The sequence below is a fragment of the Ciconia boyciana genome, chromosome 1 (assembly GCF_034638445.1).
Source record: "Ciconia boyciana chromosome 1, ASM3463844v1, whole genome shotgun sequence".
Taxonomy (NCBI): Eukaryota; Metazoa; Chordata; class Aves; order Ciconiiformes; family Ciconiidae; genus Ciconia; species Ciconia boyciana.
This window is the reverse complement of record NC_132934.1, coordinates 4,424,857-4,446,247: the sequence shown is the minus strand read 5'-3', so window position 1 is coordinate 4,446,247 and position 21,391 is coordinate 4,424,857. Positions and strand designations below refer to the sequence as shown.

The window sequence follows — 21,391 nt, the reverse complement described above, 5'->3', positions numbered from 1 at the left end:
CTTCTGCAACAGCAGTTTCATTGTCTACTTATCAAATACTTTCCCAGGCACTGGAATTGCAGAAATTTCTCTCCTTCTCAGCCTCTTCATCCCGATTTCAGACCCAAAGCCTCCAAAATGTTTTGCATAGGCATGCAGTACAACTAAACTTAGGTCTTTTGTAGAGTTAAAAAGGGCTCCAAAATGGATCCCTCTGCAAAATTAAAACTTCAAACTGCAGTTCTGTTCATTTATATTTTAATACAGTTTGTGTGCTGGTATTACAGTAGCATATGGCAGTATGTATTTTTTTAAGCTGGAAGAGCTTCAAGGGAGAGAAGCAGTACCATTCTAAAAAATTGCTTATATATCAAAGCAAGCTTTTTTCAAGTGAGTTACACCTAAGACTTTAGGATGCTAATTGTCTTCTACCAACACAAATACCCCTTCACATGGAGCACAAAATTCCCTTTGCACAATTATCTTTAGACTGCTTTTTATGGCAGAACACCAAGAAATAACAACTATGAAGGAAGCCGAAGTTCTCTGTTTAGAACGTCGATGATAAAAAGAAGATGATTTTACTTCTTGCCATTTGAAATTATTCCAGCAATTAAGAGACTCTGGATAAATCTCATCTCACTTTAGCTCTCTGAAAATCAGATATCCTGATGAGATTAACCTTAATCCAGTTGGATTAGATGGATACCACCTTTCACAATGCAGGTTAGGTGAGATGAAACCCTCAACTCCAGAGGAACCAGAGCTCTGAAGATCTGCAGAGATGGTATTTGCATTACAAATCTGAAAAGGAATTACTGTAAACAAGACACATATTGTATCACTGCCAACACATCAGCAGAATTTGAAATTCTGCATCAAGTATCTAAAATAGAAAATACTAGAAAAATCATTCCTGAAAAAAACCTTAGGACCCTACAGAAGGTGAAAATAGACAATCTGAAGGAAATAAACTCTCTGAATAAACACAAACCTGATTATTCACTGATTGCTGAGTAGTCCTGCCTCATACTTAAGACAGTGCAGAGTAAACCTCTTTTTTTTTCCAGGCCTCAGTAACAACAACAAATCCTTACCATTAATTTCAGTAAGATTTCTGCCTGAGCAAGGACTATGGGGTCATTTCCTTGAGAATCTTGAGAAGTGCTCAACAACTGAACTACCAAGTTACTATATCCCAAAAAAGTTGAAACATCCCCCTGCAAATTGTATGTTAACCCTCGTTTCAAAACAGTTAACTCAAGTACTCTGTACAGCCCTCATCTGTGGAACAGACAACTCCGAGTGAGTATTCTCCCAAACCACAAAAATTTTGCATTAATTTTTCTTAATTCTTGGCAGGCATTAACTGAAAACACCCCTCATCTTCTCTGTCCTGACACCATTCCTGAGCATTTGTATTCAATCTACACTTAGCGTGCTCTCAGCATCCTACAGTCCTCCAGAAAATACTAGCTTTCCCCAAATTAACATAATAACAAGAGTTCAGTGAACATCCCTGTTGAAGCAACCACCTGCTTTCAGCCCTAGCCTTGGCATAGGGCAGAAGAGCATTTCAAACCTTCTAGAAACTGAGATCAGCTACCGTTCAGCTGAAATAAAACCCAGCACTACATTATGTAATCTACATAGTTTTTAGACCAGTCTGCATTCTTGCAGAGCCCAAAACTGAGGAAGCTACAGACAGAACAAAAAGGAACAGAAAAAGTTCATTACCCTCAGCCCAAAGGCTGCTTACAAGTCTGTATTTGCACACTTACGCAGTATTGTCCATTCACCCACACAAACCTGAGCATGCATCCTCATAATGTTGAAGGTAAAGCACCACAAAATTTCCAGCGAGTCAGATCAGTCATTTGGATGAACAATCACTAACAACTAATATGCTAAAAGATACACTCAAAAGGGTTTGGTTTTTTTTTTTCCCCCCTCTTTTTAGTAGCGTATGAATAACTCCAGACTGACACAAACTCATCTTAAAAACTCAAAAACAGCTCAATTGATATATTGCCACTGACCATATGGAACAATCAGAAAGTGGTAACACACGAATTAAATCTGACCTTTAAGGATAGATTCACCTCACCCTATTTCTTCTGCTGAAAATGTCAGGGGTTTCCTCATTCATTTAAGCTCTTTCTACAACCGCCATGGAGATGGGCACTTCCAAAGAACAACTAGGCCCACTGATCCCATCCTGTCATGGCTATCTTATACTGCCAATACTTGTCTCTCCACAACTTGAAAGAAAATGTCTGGTTTGTAGAGGGCTATAGTTAAGCACTGCAAAAATCAGAGTTTACACAGGGCACTGGCTGGTCATCAATGGATCTGACAGCTGTGGGCAATACTGCCATCTAACACCTCAGCCACACAATTCAAACTCAGAAGTATCATTATTACTACTTTCTCCAGACCTCCCAGAGACCTTACAGTGTCAATACTGAAATGGAATATATATTGCTTGCATTTCTAGCAATACCTGATTACACCTCTAGGTTGCAGACTTTTCACTTATGTACTTTTATGAGTGAGGAAAAATAGGCAAAACTACCAACCACTCAAGTCACACCAAGCTGTTCCTCACAATCAGCGTTACCTTTACATTACCTTTAAATTTAATTTTAAATTCCACTCTCATTTTACCATTTTAGGTCACCCACTAAACTACACCTTCATTTCACCCAAAGAGACACCAGCAACTCTTATGACCACATGGAGAGGCTTACAGTAGGATGAATCAAACTCCTCTTTCAACTTCACTGGCTGGGAGCAGCATTCACCATTTAACTTTAGTCTGGTGCCATTCTGGATAGCGTAGAATATTCCAGCAGAATTAGAGCCACAACCCCATACAGAGAAATTTTCCAGTAGGAACCCCATGACGTCATCTGACTGACTTCAGTATTTCAAAGTGCGTGTAAGTTCATGGAGTTCAAACCCTCTTCCCTCCAACAAAAGCACAGTAAGAAAGAAAAGATACAAAAACAAGTTCAGCAGGACAGACAGGCTTCCCAGTTCCAGCCTGAAGGGGAAGATGACATAATCATGGCCCCATGAAAGTAAGCTGACAGTTATCAGTGACAAACATCACCTCTTGAGATTAAGGTGGCCGAATTGTAGGATCTCAGAGAGGCAGATAAATTCTCAGTATTGTCAATATGATATAAACACTGCATTTTTAAGACATCATTAATTACCGTTTCTTCAACAACTCTGAAAACCCACAAGAGAAGCAAGACTTGACCCAGTCCTTTACTGTGTACAGGATCTTCACTGCTGAAGAGTAACTGCACTACTGATTACAATGCACTCAAGTTCAGTATTTGAAGCATTAGTTTTCTCTATTTAGTTATCCAACTAAAATAAACCCTGCTTGAGCAGAGAGTTGGACCAGATGACCTTTGTTAGGTCCCTTCTAACCTCAAGTATTCTGTGATTAAGAAAAAAGGAAGCTTCTTTAAAGAAAGCTAAAAACAACAGGCAAAAACGTGAATGTTTTTAGGGGCCGACAGCTTGCTAAAGACCCCACATTGCATACCGAAGAACAGAGTAAGTTTAACTTAAAAACAAAACAAAACACCATTAAGAAAGCATGCAAAAGCATGCCCTTCAAAAAGTGAAGTCATACTAGGATGCCAGGAAAAGATAAAAGCTTTAGCAAACTAAATGCTAATTCATTGTATTTCAAGCTAAAAAAGTAATATTGAGAACTGATGTGCTAGGAGAAAATTTTATGAAACACACCAGAAGGATGAAGCTTATCAGAAAGTCTGCTGGGCCAAGAAGTGATAAAAAGGTAAAAGGTATGCTCAACAAGACAAAGCCCTGGGGAGGGGGAAAAACCTCAGAATTACTTCTTTGCCATATGAAAACCCAAATGAATTCACCGCTCAGTACGTAACAGCTGAGGGAACTCCCAGCACTGGAGTTTGCCTGCAGAGCAGACAAGGAAAGAGAATCCTCTCCCATCAGTTGAGCACTGGTAACTGACAAAGCCTACCAGTATTAAAATAGCCAGGAGCACGTGTACTCAGCCAGATTTTTAAGGAAAACAAAATACTAAAAATGCCAACTGATGGACTGCAATATGCAGGTCAAACACATGAGGGCTCTGAAGGAGCTCTGATTACTTGGATACTGGGAGACCCCGAAAACTACCAACTTCTCTAAAAGCTATTAAAGAAAAACCTCAGCTGTAGTGCAGTAAGGAGGAAGGTCTTATTAATTAAGAGTTGATTAACATGCTAAGAACATATCCGTTCATACACACACACACAAAGTGGACTCCTATTCAGATCTGTAGTTAGACCTCTCTCATTTAACTTAACAATTAATTTTTCTTAAAAGGATACAATGTGAGATCACAGCTCTATTAAAGATAAAACATTACGTGAATCAAAGCAGTTATCCTCAGTCCTTTCTTCCAACTAGTTATTATACAGTGTGACTGGGAGAGAAAACCAAAGATGAAATTCAAGTAGATTAATGCAAGGCCCTGCATTTGGAAAAAAAATAGCTAACTACACATACAAAATGACAGGTTCTAAATTAGTTTTTCCGGATTAGGAAAGACCTTGAAGTCACTGTAGATAGCTTTATGAAAATACAGTTTTCACAGGGTTTGATAACAGGAGCAGTGCAAAAGCAAACAGAACTTCAGGAGTAATTAGGAAGGGAACAGAGACCATAACAGAAAGCAGCAGTGTAACACTGCGACACTGCATTCGTCTGCAGTACGTTTGTATCCTGAACTTGGCACGCTGTTTTGGTCCCCTCATCTTAGAAAGGGGGAAACACACCAGTGTACAGAACAGCAAAGATGAGACTTAGGGAGCAGCTTGCACACAAGGAGAGACGAAATCGAGCAAGATTCCTTAGCCTGCAAAAGAAAGGACTGAAGATAGATCGGTTAGGGGTATAAGGAAGCACTACACAAGCAAGAGACAGCGGTATCACACAAACACTTTGACACAAGAAGCTGCCATTTTCACAAGGTGAATACATAACCTATGTAATTCATAGCTCTAGGACATGAAGGACCACAAAATGGGTTCACATTAGACAAATTCACGGAAGCAAACATGGAGCTGTGATACAGCTCAGGGCTCCCTAACTGCAGGTTGCTGGAAGGATGTATGACTATGCCATGGGAAGCAGAACTACGTTCCCTGTTCTTGCACACCTCCCTAAGCTGCAGCTACAGGCTACCAGCAGAAAAATTATTTTATGCTACAGGTTCTTTTGATCTGACTCAGTTTTCTTATTACTGCATTAGATCTTTGCTATGTTAACATTAGAAAACAAGAACAAGTAACAGTTCTATTGCTAAGGTAGTTTCCTACACTTAATCATCTAAAACCACTGTATATTTATGATTGTGAAGATTCATTCAATTGCTTAATTTCCCTTATTCAACATTATTTTCTATATACTGGTAATGCATAGAGTGATAAACCAGCAAGTTCAAACCAAGTTGCTTTCAAGAATAAAAACTCAGAAAACGAAAAATGCTATGCTGTGAACAAAGGAGGTCTGGCCCTTTTAAATATTAAGGCAATCATCCTCAATCATCCAAAAATGTGAATCCCTTCCCCGCCATATCTTTTTCAAAGGTGAAATTACAAATATGCAGCTGATGAAGAATGACACTGTATCTTACATACAAAATTATCCATTCCTACAAAATTTTTTACAATGATTCCATATTGACAAGTGTACCAAAACACCACAGTGATATTACTACAAATTCAACTGTGCCACGTGCAAAAGCGGGCATACCCACTTTTGCTTTTGGCAGGACTTGGTGCAATTTCAGCTCTTCTTTCCACGGAGATCTGTGCTGGGATCTGTTCCCAGCACTCTTCAAGGAATTCATAAATGACATGAAAAGGGCTCAACAGTGAGATGACAACATCTGTTGATGATACTAAGTTATTCACAGTAGCAAAGGCAGTAAATGAGTAGGAAAAACTGAAAAAAGCCTGCGCGCCAATTACTGACTGGACAACAAAATACACCAATGAAATTCAGTAGTGAAATTCATAAAGTTATCTCAATGAACTTTAGTGTGCAGTAGGATAACTGGGGGTGGGAACGTGGTCCTAACTTCATGTATAGGTCAACAGGCTCTGAATTGACTATTAACACTTGGAGCAGGCTGAGGTCTAGAAAATTATGATTGTCATGGAGCTAGTAGATAGGGATGAATTATTTACATCTCTTCCAGTGCAAGAAGTGGATTTTAAATGGAGTTCAGGTTCAAAACTTAACAAAAGAATACGATTCTTCACTCAACAGGCTACCATGTTAGTTAAGCTGTGGAACCAGAGAGTAATACACTTTGTAATACTTCTTGTGGCTTGAAAGGGAGATTTAACAAATTCCGAAGACGAGTCCAGTAAACATTGTAAAAAAAAAAAAAAAAGACATCCAACTCAGTAAATCCCTGTACTACAGATGTCTGGAGATCGAAGAGCATGCAGAAGGAGGATCCTATATTCTCATTCTGTTCTTGTGCTCCTCAGTTACCCACCTTTGGCTATTGCTGGAGACAAAATACTGCTCTAGATGGGTGTACGAGAACAGTCGTTCTTCTAGTCTCACATTCATTACCTCTCCAGAAGTAATTTTGTCTAGCACAGGTATAATGGCCCAAAGAACTGTCAAGCGTTAGCACCTCTTCCTTGCCTGTTACAAATGCCCAAATGTTCACTGTGGATAGCAATTTAAAGCCATATTCCACCTCCCTACCAATTATGATTCTGTAATTCTAAAGTCTTTCTTTTATTTTTTCAGTAGCAGCAAGAGGAAAAGATAAATAACCTAACATGAGGAATTCAAATCACAAAGGGGGAGTTGGAAATATATATTAATGCAAACAACTCTACTGCTATAAAAATATTTTATTAGTTATTTAATTGATTCTGAAGAGAGCTAAACTGGTCCTAGAATGACGACAAAGTGAACTGACCTTTCTATTCTATTCTGGACTGTTTGCATAATTTGTCAGGGAAAGTCCTCTGAACTACGCTGAAAAAGCGTTTCAAAAACGCACAGCACTAATAGCTGGCGGGGAGAAAGGGATCTCATGATTAAGCATAAGGTCTATCATCTAGTAGATAATGCTATTTGCAAAACCATTAAAACTGCAATGCTGATTTGATTCCCATAAACCATTCATCCACCTAAGTACATCAAAATAGTTCTCTCATTCTGAAAGGGTGTTGTGATTGTTGTTACTGTAACTGCTCTTAGAGCAGTGGCTAGTCACTCAGAAGGCTATGCACAATACAGCAGAACACAACATATCTTACTGGAGTTTCACATTCTTATAGTGGTACTGATAGGCAAAAATAGCATCCTGTATTGATGCACGTGGAAAACATTCATCATCATCACTTTTGGCCAGCTGATTTTAACTCTCTTCTGATCTCCAAGGAGCCAGAGGACAAAGAGATGGTCCTAAAAACCTTCAGATACACGACATTACATAGCGTCCTGGTGATTGATATTCCCAGAGGTTATTATTATTATTCCCAGATATTATTATTCTTGTTCTCTGAGAAGGTGAAAATCTTTTCTACATCTTACCGAGACGCTCAACGTGTCTGCCAAGCCTGATATACCCTGAAACCTCCAGCGATGCAGGGATCAGGTCTCCAAAATAAAGCCTAGGCAAAAGGGTCCATTTGTTATTCGAGTTCCCTCTTCCACTACCTGGAAGGTGACTTGCTGCTTATAATTCTTTTACCTACATTTCCCCTATATTTTTTCTCTAGACTCCTCTTGCTTGGTGGAAAAAGTCCCTTTGAAAAATCCCAACCTGAAAAATTACCTGGATTTCCAAGCAACAAGAGGAAAATGTTATCTATTCTAGGAAACACTCCTATTTACTTAACAAAATTAATGTATACTGTAATGACACTTTTAGACTACCATACTGTAATTGACTCTTTTGATACAGTTGTTCTGATGGTATAGAAATAGGGGGAAAATGGAACCACTGTATCAAAATAATCTTTGAGAGAATTACCGTATCACTATTTCCCTTTTTTTTCCTTTCAAAAGGACATGAAATTACTCCAACATGGAGCATAACTTAAATCTTCTGTTACAGAAAGAGGAGTACAAAGAAAATCTTACTTTTTATGGGCACACAGAGTTCTAATTCTTAATAGCCAAGGCTGCAAAAACAACTTCTATGTTACCATGTACTGAATCACTTTAAGAAATTAGTTATTGAACAAATCACTGCTCCTAAGTTTCTACTACCCTTCAGTCCTGTAAAACATCTCAGGCATAAAGATTATTTAAACAGAAGCTATATACAGAACATTAGAAATCAATTCTGCCTAGCCGCTGTCTTTTCTTTCACACAGTCCAGCTGCCTAAATTTAGCAGGCATGTTTTTTATCTCTATTAGAAACTATGTTAACAAACTCCATGTGGCTCTCTAGTATCCTTGATACTGAACCACAGGCTTGTATATGAAGTCTGGAAAAACTGCCAGGGTCAAAAGTCCAAGTTAGGAGAAGGAGGATGAGTAAGTGGGTTGTACCAGTAATCAAGTGCAACTCCACTCAGCATGGGAAGCTGTGGATTGGGAATGAAATATGGAGAAAAAAGCATACATGAGTTCAACATATAAATACATCTAATTACACAACTAAAGTTTCTGAAATGTTAGACACCTAGGCTAAATTAGTGGTCCAGGCTGAACCCTCAACGGAAAGCAAGAGGTTCCTTTTTAGAGGCAAGTCACCCCCTTCAAGGGGGTCTGGAACAGGTACCTTCAAGGAGGTGTTCATCCTACCCGACTTTCACCACCTGCTTCTGCAGTGCCTGCAAATCTAAGTTTCATGAGAAGAATGTCACCCACAGTATTGGAGGTAAAATGGAAAAACTGAGGTAACTGCATGTGTTTAGTATGTTTTGTAGGGCTGTCCAAGACGAAACTTCTCCTCTGTGTACACTCTTGGGAATCCCGCGCTACTTCACAATTGCTACCTAGCTATTAGTCTTACACCAATACACATATACGCTCTTTCACAACTATCCACTTCCATCTTTGAGAGTTCCTTATGCTTCTCGGAAAGCAGAAGATTTGGATACACACACACACTCCGACCACCCTTACTTGCACTGTGTCTCAATTTTGTATCATCTTCACTGGGCTTGGCGCAGATACTTCGCCAGCATACTCCTTCCACATGTGAAAACAGTATTTGTCTCCAAAAAACCTTTTCCTCAGCTTTATACTGAAAGAACTGAACAGCCTAAGGAATTACTTCAAAAAGAAAAGCAATCTGGCAGTTAAGCTGTGATGACAATAAACCAATGAACTGGAAATCAAGTATTAGGGTTGAAAATTGCAATTGTACTCAGTTGGTACCTACAAGTTTTAGCTTCTGAAATTCTGTAACGGCTGTAAAAGGTAACAGTCGTTACTGGATAGGTTCTGTTCGTATTCCTTCCAATCACAAAGCTGCCATCACACAATTCTTATTTCTTCTTGGACCCACCGTATCTAAAAACGATGATTCTCTTGTGCTGTGGAAGGGATGGAATGTGAAATCCCATCCACATCCCAACAGAATCCCACAAACATTTTGGCAGTAAAAATTTATTATGTAAAGCCCAGATGGCATCCCAAATATTTCTACTTCAAAATTCAGAAATAATTTTTTTGCTTAAAATAAACTACACAAAAGCATCAGGCCTAAAATTAACTATACAAAAGCATCAAGCTAGGTAACCAGACTTAACTGAACAGTTATTTGGACTATGAGAAGAACGTGAATGTGGCTTTCTCCATTTAACTTCATTGTCAGAAATGAATAATATTTTTCTATTCAAATATATTTGAATGACTGGCAGAGAAGGAAGATATAATAAGCAGATACATCCAGTAACATATTATACATCGAGAAGAACTTTTCCAGCTATCTAGAGCCTAACAGCTTTACCATAAACTCTTGTAGCAATGTTTCAAACTTTCAGAACCAAATTCGCTATTTTTGTTATTCTTTGTTATTTTAACAGAGTTCTTTTGCTTACCTTTAGGTTTCTCCACTATGCAATTTCAGCTCTGAATCTGGGAATGCAATCTTCAAAACCATTTTAGGTGCTGCTTCACCAAAGAAGCTAAACCTGATTATCAGTTTAGTTCAACATCAACTTAATCACTGCATACCCTTAAAGCTATAGGATAAAGATCGATCCTTGATTCTGTCATTTTGCAATGAGCCCACTCCTACATTCCTTTTATATCTATCACTTCACTGAATGCCAAAGAAATCTCAGTGTACTTGGCATGAAGGCTGCACTTCCTATATTTATGCTCCCACTAATGTATGCTCCATTTTAGTCCTTACCAGCTTAAAATCATCTGTGAGGAAAGATGGCATAAAGCGCAAAACAGTTCATGCAACTGTTTTACTGATATGGAATACTGTTCACCCACATTGCCCTTCCATCATCATTATCTTTCTCCGGGATTTTCTGTTTAAATATACCCAAAAAATTAACCTAGAAGGATCCATGGTCATTTTCTTAAGTGAATAGTATACAGTCATATTACAATTGCTGCTCCTATTCAAACTTTCAGTACCTCCAGAAAATAAATCAGTACTTTTTAACTGTACTACCTTAACTTTGCTGGCAGAAACACGTTTGATTCTTCAAGACAGATGAAAATGAAGTGCTCTCTCCAGGCAAGATTTCTTTATATCTGGCACACTAACACTTCATCCTTTTTAATTATTCCACAGGTGGTTGCCTTGGAAACTGCCAAGTAGCTCTTGGATTTGAGGGATCCAGCATGAGAAAGTAAAAAGCCTTTGTAGCCACGGCATTTGGATCCGTGTTGGCTGCAGCAACAGAGTAACAGAACGGTCGTGAAAACCTGAAAGAGAGGATTAAAATTAACAGAGATGAATTATATCGCTTAGTTCTTCAAAAATAAAATACAATGAATGCTGACAGCCCTTTAACAGTGGATACAAACTACGCTTCAGAGAAACACTGCTCATGTAGCTTTCCAGCACAGCACTGAATTTCCCCTTCGGGAGGGCAGCACTAAAATGTTGATGCTGAAGGAGCTCACAAGTTCAGCTCTTAAGATCAAGCAATATGAGATTTTCCTCAGCTTCAGTAGAGATCTTCCCAAGTGTCTGGTCACACTGCCTGAAATTCAGTGCTATTGTTTTTCTTTGAATAAAAATAGAGTAACTATAAATAGCTCTCATCACGAATGCTGAATCACTGTATTTTGTATCATACAGCAAATTGCTTCAAACTTCATTTAGCCTTTAAAACTAGGGAAGTTTTGTTTGCTTAAAACACAATTAAAAGTCTAGCACACCATCCAATTCTCTAGCTTGTCTAAAAGTACAGAAAATTTTCCTTTCCCACTCTGATTTCTCAGTATTTCAACAACTGACCATTTGCTCTTAAAAAAAACCCAAAGAAAAACCCCAAACCAAAAAAAATCCCCACAAAACCAAACCAAAACCTAATTACGTTTTTTGTCACTAGTCAAAGTTATGAATTTCAATTTTTCAAAAAATCTTTTTCTTTGTTAACAAAAAATAAGTTAACAGTAAGCCTTAGAAAAATAATTTGCACTAAAACTACCAATCATGCAAATGGTCACTCCTGCACCCAGAGGCTGTCTCATGAAAGACAGGGAGAATCTACTAATATGTCCAAGCTAACAATCATTTCTCAAGACCTCAACTCAAGATGTATGTACTTTGATTTCCAGTATTAACAAATTGCCTGGCAGAACCCCAAGTAAGACAGCACCACGGAGGTGGATTTGCCTGCACCTTTTCATAACAAGACACCTAAATCCGTTAAGAATATGCTTGTTAATTCTAGAGCTAAGTTTTACTAGAACTAAAGTAATTATGTATTTATTTCACAGAAAAAAAAAAATTAAAGTGAGGTAACAGAAATGAAAGGGTTTATGAACAATCCTCCCAGTGCCCACTTTGTCCTTCCAGGGCAGGTCCTCTCCTTCAGGCTTGCTCCCAGCTTGGCAAGTCAGTACATTTCTGACTTGCAGAAAACACCACATAGCCTGCTTTGGTCCCAAGGGGACAAAAAAAAGAGAAAAAAAGGCTTTGTGTCTATCCCTATCCATTTCACAGTCCTCCCTCCTCTGCCCCTCCCAGTCTTCCCTTCTAGCACTCTGCTCCTGATAGGCACTTCCGAAGTCACAGCAAACCTCAGAACTACTTAAAACTCATCTTTCAAACTTACTGAATAATCATCAAATTGTATCGCCGCCTTCCCTCTTTCTTGCCTTCTTGAATCACTTTCTTGATTGAAAATGAGAATAAGAAACAATTTTCCTTCTCTCCCTTCTTGCCCCCCTCATCCAATCCCAAGGACAAAGCATGTTTGTTGTCAGGTGCATGTTAGTCCTACACAGGTTGCCTCCTTCCTGGTGGGTTCTGTAGTTTCTCCTTGCTTCCTCTGGCGCATCCTTTTCAGTAACATAACTTGCCCCTTTATGAGCAAGTTTTCTAAAAGATGAGCTGATAAGAACAGGCATTTTCTTTCCCTTGTTCCCCAGCAGTTCCAGAAGTGAGACCTGTTTAATCATTTCTGGATGCAACTTAGGACGAACAAGAGTTTTCTCAACTCCCCAGTCCCACCAGCCCAGGGTACACTTGCCATCTACCTCAATTCTCCAGGAGACACAACCTGCCTCCCTTTCAGTCCATCAGGTTTGGTTTGGTTTGCATCTTGTAGGGATTCTCCCTGCAGAAGTGGCATGCCAAAATACTGTGGAATATTGAGAGCATTTTCTCTGTTCCTCCTCTGCACAATTACAGATACAATCTCCTGCATGTCCTGTTAATGCAGAAGAAAGCCCTTTCTTTCCCAGTTCACTCGAATGTCTCTGGCAGACTGAGTCTCCAAAGCCTCAAGATGACCCTTTTATCACAAATGGCTATGTTTCTTTTGAGCAAAGGTAGCTTTTCCTTCCCTGCCTCAGGTATCTTGACAATACTCTCAAGCACATCTCACTCTGTACTCATCATCTTATTTTGTTGCTTCTCATAGGGCAGACAGAAGAACTTTATCTACAGCATCAACTCAGAATCTTAATCTGTCATTGTTCCAGACCAAATCTGGTACATGACCAATTCCCCAGTGTTAGTTCTTTTAACCCGTTGAGATGTTTCCAAAAACAGAGCATCCAGTTCTCAACAGGCGCTAATGCCTCCCATTTTCATTTGCGTTGTTCTCAGAGCAGTATCATCCTGAGATTATTTCAAAGTTTATTTCCTGAGATTATTTCCAAATTGTGTTGCAAGGCTGCTTCTACCTTGATTTAAATCCTACACTCTTCTGAAGACATCTCTCAATAAGCTGACTTCTGGAGTTTTCACTTGTAGCAGGTGATGGAGCTACCGCATCTTTTTCCTATCCTCATCATCCCATAAAAAGTAAATAATTTCAAAGGCTGTAAGAGGCCTTGCTAGCTTTTTTCTATGTGTTTTGGAAACCTTTGTAAGATGCATTTATGTTAAACATATGCATTTTAACACATACTCTTCAGATATTCTGTTTCTTTGAGCAACCCCACCTGTGCAGTGGCTTGTATTTGCCATGTTCCTCCTGCTCAAGCTTCTTAATCCCAGTTCAGTCGCTGCCTATCTAGTGATCTAACTTGGTTCTTGGGCTCCTGGACTGTCTTGCTGCTCCCTCTAGCTAAAAGTCATGCATCAGAGCCATGAGATTAAGCCAGTGCCCAACTTCGATTTCTTTTAGGTTCTATAACGTTTGTCCCTCTCAGGTGCTACGAAGACACCTGGATCAACAAGGAGCTCCACCAGCTGAGTTTCTGGCCATCCCTTTGAAGAAAGAGATGTCACACTCTCTGTAGCTCTTTTCTAGACTTGAGGGGATGTTTCTGTGCTACGGTCTCTTCAACATATAAACAAAATAAAATCTTCTGTCTCAGTCTTGAGAGGACATATGTCTTTGCTCACTTCCAGCTTAAGCCCTGAGCCCAGGGCTGCATTCAGATTCACATTGTTTCTAACACAACTGTTATGAGACCCTGAGTCACCCAGTGCTTGGAGGAGCTGCCTGCACTCTTCTTTAAAACGAGCATCATCAAAGCACTAAAAGCACTGTAAACTCCAGAGCTCGGTGTTACTAGAAAAATACATAAAACACAAACTCTTGAACAGTAACACTAAAAGCAAGATGAATAAAAGACTTCTAAGTAACTCCACTAGTCCACTGTGGTTTCATTTTTTTTTTTTCAGGTTTCAGGTTCTCAATCCATTAATAACCTAATTTTGCATAATACCTATGCACCCCTGAAGGAAAGTCTTAGTTTCTGTGTTTGAGCTCTTAGTTTTCTCCTCCCCAGTCTCCATTCCTGACGCAGGCTCCTTTGACCAGTCTCTACCCCATCGTCAGAAAAGCTGCCCCTCAGAAGCATGCTCAGATGCTCTCAGGGAACCATTTCCCTCCTACCAGCGACTTGCACCTGATGGAGAATACAGCAACCAGGACAGCACCACAGGGAACCTTCCTCCCATTGTAGCAGCAAAGATGCAAGTAATTCAAATGCCATTCATGATGTATCCTACATGGGGGTTTTCAAAAAGGACAAAGGAAAGTCAGATTGCCAAAACCTTAATTAACAAGATCAGAGTTCTCAAATTCCTTTTTCCTCTGTGGAAATGCCTCTTTAGTTTATGTCAGTAAGGTATGTTCAAGCTACAACCATGCTTCTTAGTGCAAAGTCCTTTGTTCTGTTCTTGGTTTCCCCCATAGCTGAATTAACAGGTTTGGAAGAACTTCAAGACCATTACTTTTAAAATTGTAGTTTCTCTAGTTACAATTTCTTTTCTCTTAAAAAAAAGTCTTCAAAATTTGCTATGCATGAAACTGATACACAGCCACAACCAAACTCCTTAGTGAACTAGAAAGCTGCTGTTTTCTTGATACCTGTACTTTTAGCATCTGAAGGAGGCACACAGACAGCTTTCACCAAGTACAAGACTTCCTTTTAATTTTATGTTTTGTATACATGAACTACAATATATGTATTTTAAAAACATTCAATAGCAGAAAGGCACTGTAGTGAGAGCGAGCCTCACTGCCCTCTTGTGAAAATAAACTTAAAGCCTCCCACTGACTCTAAAGGCAGTTGAGTAAGGTTCCAGAAACAATTCGTCATTTGAGATTCTTTCTTAACAAAAAAAGTCTATTTCAGCACTGTTTACTGATCATCCCTTCTTACATCCTTTATTTTCCATCTGAAAACAAGTTAAATGGTATTTTAGCAAGATGTGTCAAACCTGGAATCCTTTTTTGAGAAAGCTTGTCACTAATTTTTTATGTTTTACTATTTGAAATATAATAAGGGAAAAATAGCAGCAATCTCCTGAAAACGTTTATGGCTGGCAAGAATCCCATCTTTTCCACACAGACTTCTGAAGAAAGAAAAGACCCTATGTTGTGAATAAAATTATTTGCTCCTTACTGTGGTAGGACTTCAAAGTTTACTTGCAAGTGTTTGGTAAATAAAAAGGTGTCTTCCTCTTAAATTATTTTGAAGTACAGACATGTAAATCAGACTGCAAAGCCTTCTTTAAACTATTCCACCTCCAGTGAAGATCATCACAGCTTTGCTGTTTTACAGCTTTACCAGGCTAATACATATCTGCACAATGAACACTGAAACAAAGATGAAAAAGAACGGAAAAGATATCCTTTTCTGTCTTCAATAAAAACCTAAAGTGAGAGTTTTAAATGAGAAATTTGTGAATTTCCCCTATAAAATCACAGGTGGCCAGAAAATTTTCAGCCAATAAAGTTTTTCACAGATTCAGCAAAGAAAAATTATACAAAATAGATGTAAAAAGAATGATGAGGACATAACACACTTTGCCTGGGACATGACTGCTCAAGAACACATGCCAACTAGCAACCGTATCACAGGAAACAAGAAGACAGGTAACAAAGCTGGGAGGCTCAATCAAGTAGAAACAAAAACCACCGAAGAAGAGGTGCAGCAGTAGAACATCCTTAGGACAATTGCAGCTGGGCAGCTTTGACGAGCTTCATTTAAGATAGCCCAAACTCAGATGGTCACTTTAAAGAAGTTTATGAGTTGAATATACACTGGCAATCGGTCAGATCTCAAGTGAAGTGGTTTCTTCACTCTCCGCCTAAGTGGTGACAATAGCTCTGATGAATTAGGCTGTTAGGAGCTCCTAAGCAAAAATGGAAGGATAAAGAACGGAGTCCTCTTGCAAAACAGGCCTCTAAACTATGTTTATGAGTTCCCATGTGTAAAATGAGATCTGTACCAGCTAGAACCTGTGAAGATGAACTCTTGATGAAATAATACACCATCAGAGTATCCAAAACCAAATCCATCTCAAAAGAAGAGGGAATAATTCCTAGTCTTAAGTAAACATAGGTTTTGCACTGTGCTGCCAAAAGAGACATGAAGCATGCTGAATAGTAAGAAATAGTGACTATACGCTTCATCCGTTCAGCAGCACTGTTGCCTAAACAATACTGGGATCTTTTGGGAAGAAAATATAGCACAGTTTTATATAACAACTTTCACAGTAGTAAGAGTCACTGGTAAACTTAAATGCAAGCAGGGAAAAGGAAAAAAAAAAATGTATTTTGACAACACTAAAAATCAGTCAACACTTTCAGCAGTATCTGGAAGATTTTTTTTTCCTTATATAGAGAACAACATCAGTATGTGATGCCCTAGAAGACTGGTACATATTCTGACTTTCTAGTTCATAGCTACACATGCATGCACAGGGACAAACGTCAGAGTGTTTTGTGGTGATAGCGTAGGTCTGGAGCCATTCCCTTGCCCAGACTGGATAATCTTGTATTGCTGGGCTTGACTTGTCTCTGGGATCTCGCTCTTCAGAGCTCCATCCCTTTCCTTCTGTATCTCAGAAAACAGCACCCTTCCCTCAGACTGCAGAGGAAGACTAGACAACTAGCATAATGTACATCTCCCCCCTCCTCAGATTTGTAAAGGTTGATGATACTCCCCTCTTACTAAAAAGCATGCCAGAATATTCAAAACATGAGAGCTGGCACAGAGATTGCCTACCAAATGCCCTCATAAGAGAGACACAAACATTAAGTAGAGAGAAAACAACATTTTATTTACCGTGAAGTTCACCTGGTTTAGTATTAGACATTGTTCAACAGCTAGGTCTTAAGACATCCCATTATCTAATAAATACCAATTCGTATCTTTAAGACTGAGTTTATTTCTTAAAAAATGTTTACTAAACACAGTCCTCACATACTGGGAATTTCCACTTTCAACCTGCTAACACTGAGACATGTAAGCCCTCTAGTAAAACAGTTCAAAGACTTTTTCCCTTGAGTATTAGTTGCCAATTACTACAACACAGATACTAAAAATTTGTCAATAAAATAAATGTTAATACCTTGACAATATTTGCTTCTGAACAGCTTTTGACATATCAAATAACTGCATTTTTTGTTCCAGTGTTCTGATGTACACCTGGTTATGAAGTCATGATGTTAACATCATGAGGACCAACCCACAGACGCAGAGACACACTGCTGGCTGCAGAACACAAGCCACCGTTAGAACATGACTATTTCCAGCAGAAAATGGCCAAGAACTAACAGCTGAAAGTAACTCCATGGTTTCACCATGTGCTGTTGGGACAGCCACCTTCACCTGTTTCTCATCCCTGACTGTTCATTCCTGTCCTTGTTCCACCTCCTCGTTTGTAACAGCATCCTTCACGCAGCTGTGCTATGAACTGGATCTTGGTACTGACCCTGGGCAAATCTGATTTTGCTGCTGTTTGTTGCTGTTTCTGCAGTGGGTTCACTACACAGTTGTAGAAAGATCAGGCCAGGACCAGGGGCCAGTGCTCTGGCCACACCAGCTGGTATTGAAGCAGGAACAAGTGACTGGGGGAAGCTGATTGCTTCTTTCAGCAGCTCTGCCAGTTTATGCCAGCTTAAAATTCCCCTGAGACTACAGAAAACTAGAAACTAGACATATTCAAGTTAGAAATGCAGTAAAACACAACAAAAACAAAGAAAGCACAGACTGTTTAACCAATAGACCAAATTACCAAAAGAGATGTTGAAAACTTCGTTTCTAAGTAACTTCAAAATAAGACAGCATGCCTTCCTGAAAAACATTTTCAACAAATGCCTGTTAATTTTTCGAACATGAGCTACTAAGCTCAAAACAGCGAGTAACATTTACACATAGTGACCTGCAATACCCTAAAAGTCAGACTAAATTATCTAACAGTTCCTTCTGCCTTCTATCTTTGAAATGTATACGTATTTTAGTTCTCTCCCTAGTTGTGTCAGATCAGCATGCTTTAGCAGTTGGAAGCAACAGAGTCAAATTTTATGATATCCCTGCTTGGAACACGTCCAGGGGTTGAAACCGATTTCTTCATGTAGAAACAAGGAGCTCTAACATTTGATCTGGAATTCGTACCTCGTTAGAAGGGAAGAAGCAGAAGCCTCACTTGTTCCTGCTACCCAGCTGGCGGTAAGGAAGAAGGAGCCATGAACTAGAGCTGGTTCCCGACCTCGTCAAAACTCTCAGCTGTGAACACGGTGAATGATAATTTTGCCTGCTACAGCCTCAGTGACAAGGAATCTTCACGTTCAGAAGCACTAAGCAGGAGGATCAAATTAGGAATCTTGGCTTTCAGCATCTTTCTTCATGCTTCAGTATGTTATGGGTGAAGGAAGATGCTTTCTCTCTGCCTCAGTAACTGTATAGTATTTCATCCTTTGCAAAAAAAACCCAAAAAACCAACAAACTATAAATTTACAAAACATGTAGCACTTGGCAGCATTTCATAACTGCTGAGTGACTAAGATGAGCTCATTTAACACAAGTTTGAAATAAATGTATTGTTTTATATATCTAAGCCTATACATTTTGCAAGGCAATGAAAGAAGGAAGAGGAAGAGATGATACAGTGCATGGCCTGAAGAGTGTGGCCTGCTGCCAGCGCACACACTTACTTATTCTCTCTCTTTTTCAGCCTCTGTCATATACACACACCCCCTGGAAAAAAAAAAATCAATCCACTCAGGACAAGTAGGAGCATTCTTCTAGTGCTGCCAACTTCTGCCAAAATTCTGTTTTCATTTTCAAATAACTATTATGCTCGTTTAGCCACAAGATAGTTAACTTATGCAGCAACATCTGTCCAAGAAGTAGAAATGGAGCAAGCAGGTATAGTGCAGGGAATCAGGATTCTTTTAAATTCTTTCCTCCTGCTTTCTGTGTCACCAGTACCTTTCAGCAAAGTGGAATTAATCAACACCGCTGGCAAACTGCACTTTTAAATCCAACATGCAGAGACAGAATATGGATTGGAGAAGTGTGGTCAGGTAGTGGGGAGAACAGTCATCAATATACAGGATGCGAAAGAAGTGCTGGGAGATACAAGATCATCACTTATCACACCTAACTGCTGTTTGGCATTATATACCTTGAAAACCAACTGTAAGCACGTACTGTAAATGAAGACACCACACAGAAACATCTTAACCATCAGGAGTCTTTAAAGTCCTATTACACTTTCTACAAATTCACATCCTCTGTTGTAGGTTTGCTCTTTTAAGTGGCTCAGTTGTGGGACTTCAGACACAAGCTCCTCAGCAGAATGAAGTGCATGTAGCTTACACTGGAGGTAAACTAGAACAGCACCAAAATCCAATGCTACACAAAACTCCTCCTATTGTTTATATTGTTCAATAATATTAACTAGGTTTCACATAGAAAAATTCTTTCAGCATTGTTTTTAACAATCCAGAACAAGAAAAGACATTTCACACTTTTAGAAAATGGATACCTGGAATTATCAACCTCCAGTAAATGTACAGAAAATATTAAGGACACCAGCAACCAAAGGACAACAGAGGAATAATTTTTCTACTGTTCAGTTCCAACACTGATTGCCAGACAGTTTAAGAACAAGCTTGAGCTAGCTAAGGGACAAGTGGCAGTCTACTTGTGTAACAGGCAATTCAGCAAGGGCTAATTTGTTAGGCTGAGAAACAGGACCAATTAAACCATTTTCAGCTTGGGCTGATTTGGTTATATGATCAACACAAGCTAAAACTAGCTTGGGAATCAAAGCAGAGTGCTGCGGACACTGCTGTCACTGCTCAGTAAGCATATAAAAAAGAGGCCAGAGACATACATCAACTTAAATCCAGTAGGGAACTATGGAGGTACTAATAACATAGTTTATCCCTGAACATATATATATATATAAATAGAAGTAAGAAATCTTTGCAAATGGACATATTTAAAAAAACAGAAAATTCCTCTTCTGTTTTAAAAGCCAGACCCAAGTTGTTCACTGTAAAACAATTCCTGTTTGATCAATGCTGACAACGTACTGATGGTATAGGAATTCTGAACCACATCCGTCCCTGCACTACCGTGTTTATGGTCCAAGTAATGCAAAGGTCAAGAATGAATGTACCCAGAAAACAAAAGACACCCACTCTTATGCATTAGAGTAGTATGTTTACTCAATTAGTCATAAAGAAATTAATCTGCCCCCTGAATGACTGAAAATACCTTAAAATTACTTCAGTCCTCTCTTTGCTACACAATAATTACAGGCCTGAATCAGTTCCACAAGAGAAACTCATATCTAACCACAACTAAGGCACGAGTATTGCAAGATCTACTCGTGGAAAAATAAGGAATTACACTCATTTAAATAAAACAATTAAATCATTGCTAGTACTAGCTGCAAGCTCACAGAAATTTACTAGTTAAAGCAAAAACTATCAGCATTTTTAAAATTTGTAGAGAAATTCTATGCAAAACCACCTGATTTGACACAAATCATGCCCTTGTGTAAGCACCGAAATAAATTGTACCCAACTATTATAAGTATTAAACTAACCCAATTTTCCTTTATATAAGTTGCCAAAAGAATGCTCTTTCTTTTCACCCTTTGTGATTTGCAGAAAACATGTCTTCAAAAACTGTCTCTGCTAGAACTGGGGGAGTCTGAAGTATGACTGGTAATTTACAATCGGCAAAGCACTTTTTTTATCTCTAAAAATTTAGAGAAAAATATTTTTAAATGGAAGTAAAAAGATTAAAAAAAAAATAAAACAAAACAACCCCCCCCACACAGTAGTCATGACAACCTCATTCCGTTTCCTTCTGCTCACCTATGTCATCAATATGATACCTAAAATAATCCACAGTAATTAAACTATCAGCAAGAGACATCTACTTATGCAGAGAACAATTCTAGAAGAACCAACACCAACAACCAAGGAGAAATATCAGCATGTGTCAGAGATGGACCATGCAGCAAAG

General features: G+C 38.9%; 1 protein-coding gene across 7 annotated transcripts in view; it reads right to left on the bottom strand.

Moving 5' to 3' along the window:
* The window catches only part of LOC140649723 (uncharacterized), a 133,874-nt gene that overhangs the window by 84,326 nt on the left and 28,157 nt on the right, over positions 1 to 21,391 (bottom strand). For 3 of the 7 annotated variants that reach the window (XR_012041733.1, XR_012041739.1, XM_072857362.1), the window contains exon 2: positions 10,650 to 10,906. The exons of the other annotated variants lie outside the window; for them this stretch is intronic. The gene's annotated coding sequence lies outside the window, so the exon portion shown is untranslated. The remainder of the gene's footprint in view (positions 1 to 10,649; positions 10,907 to 21,391) is intronic. 7 annotated transcript variants of the gene reach the window in all.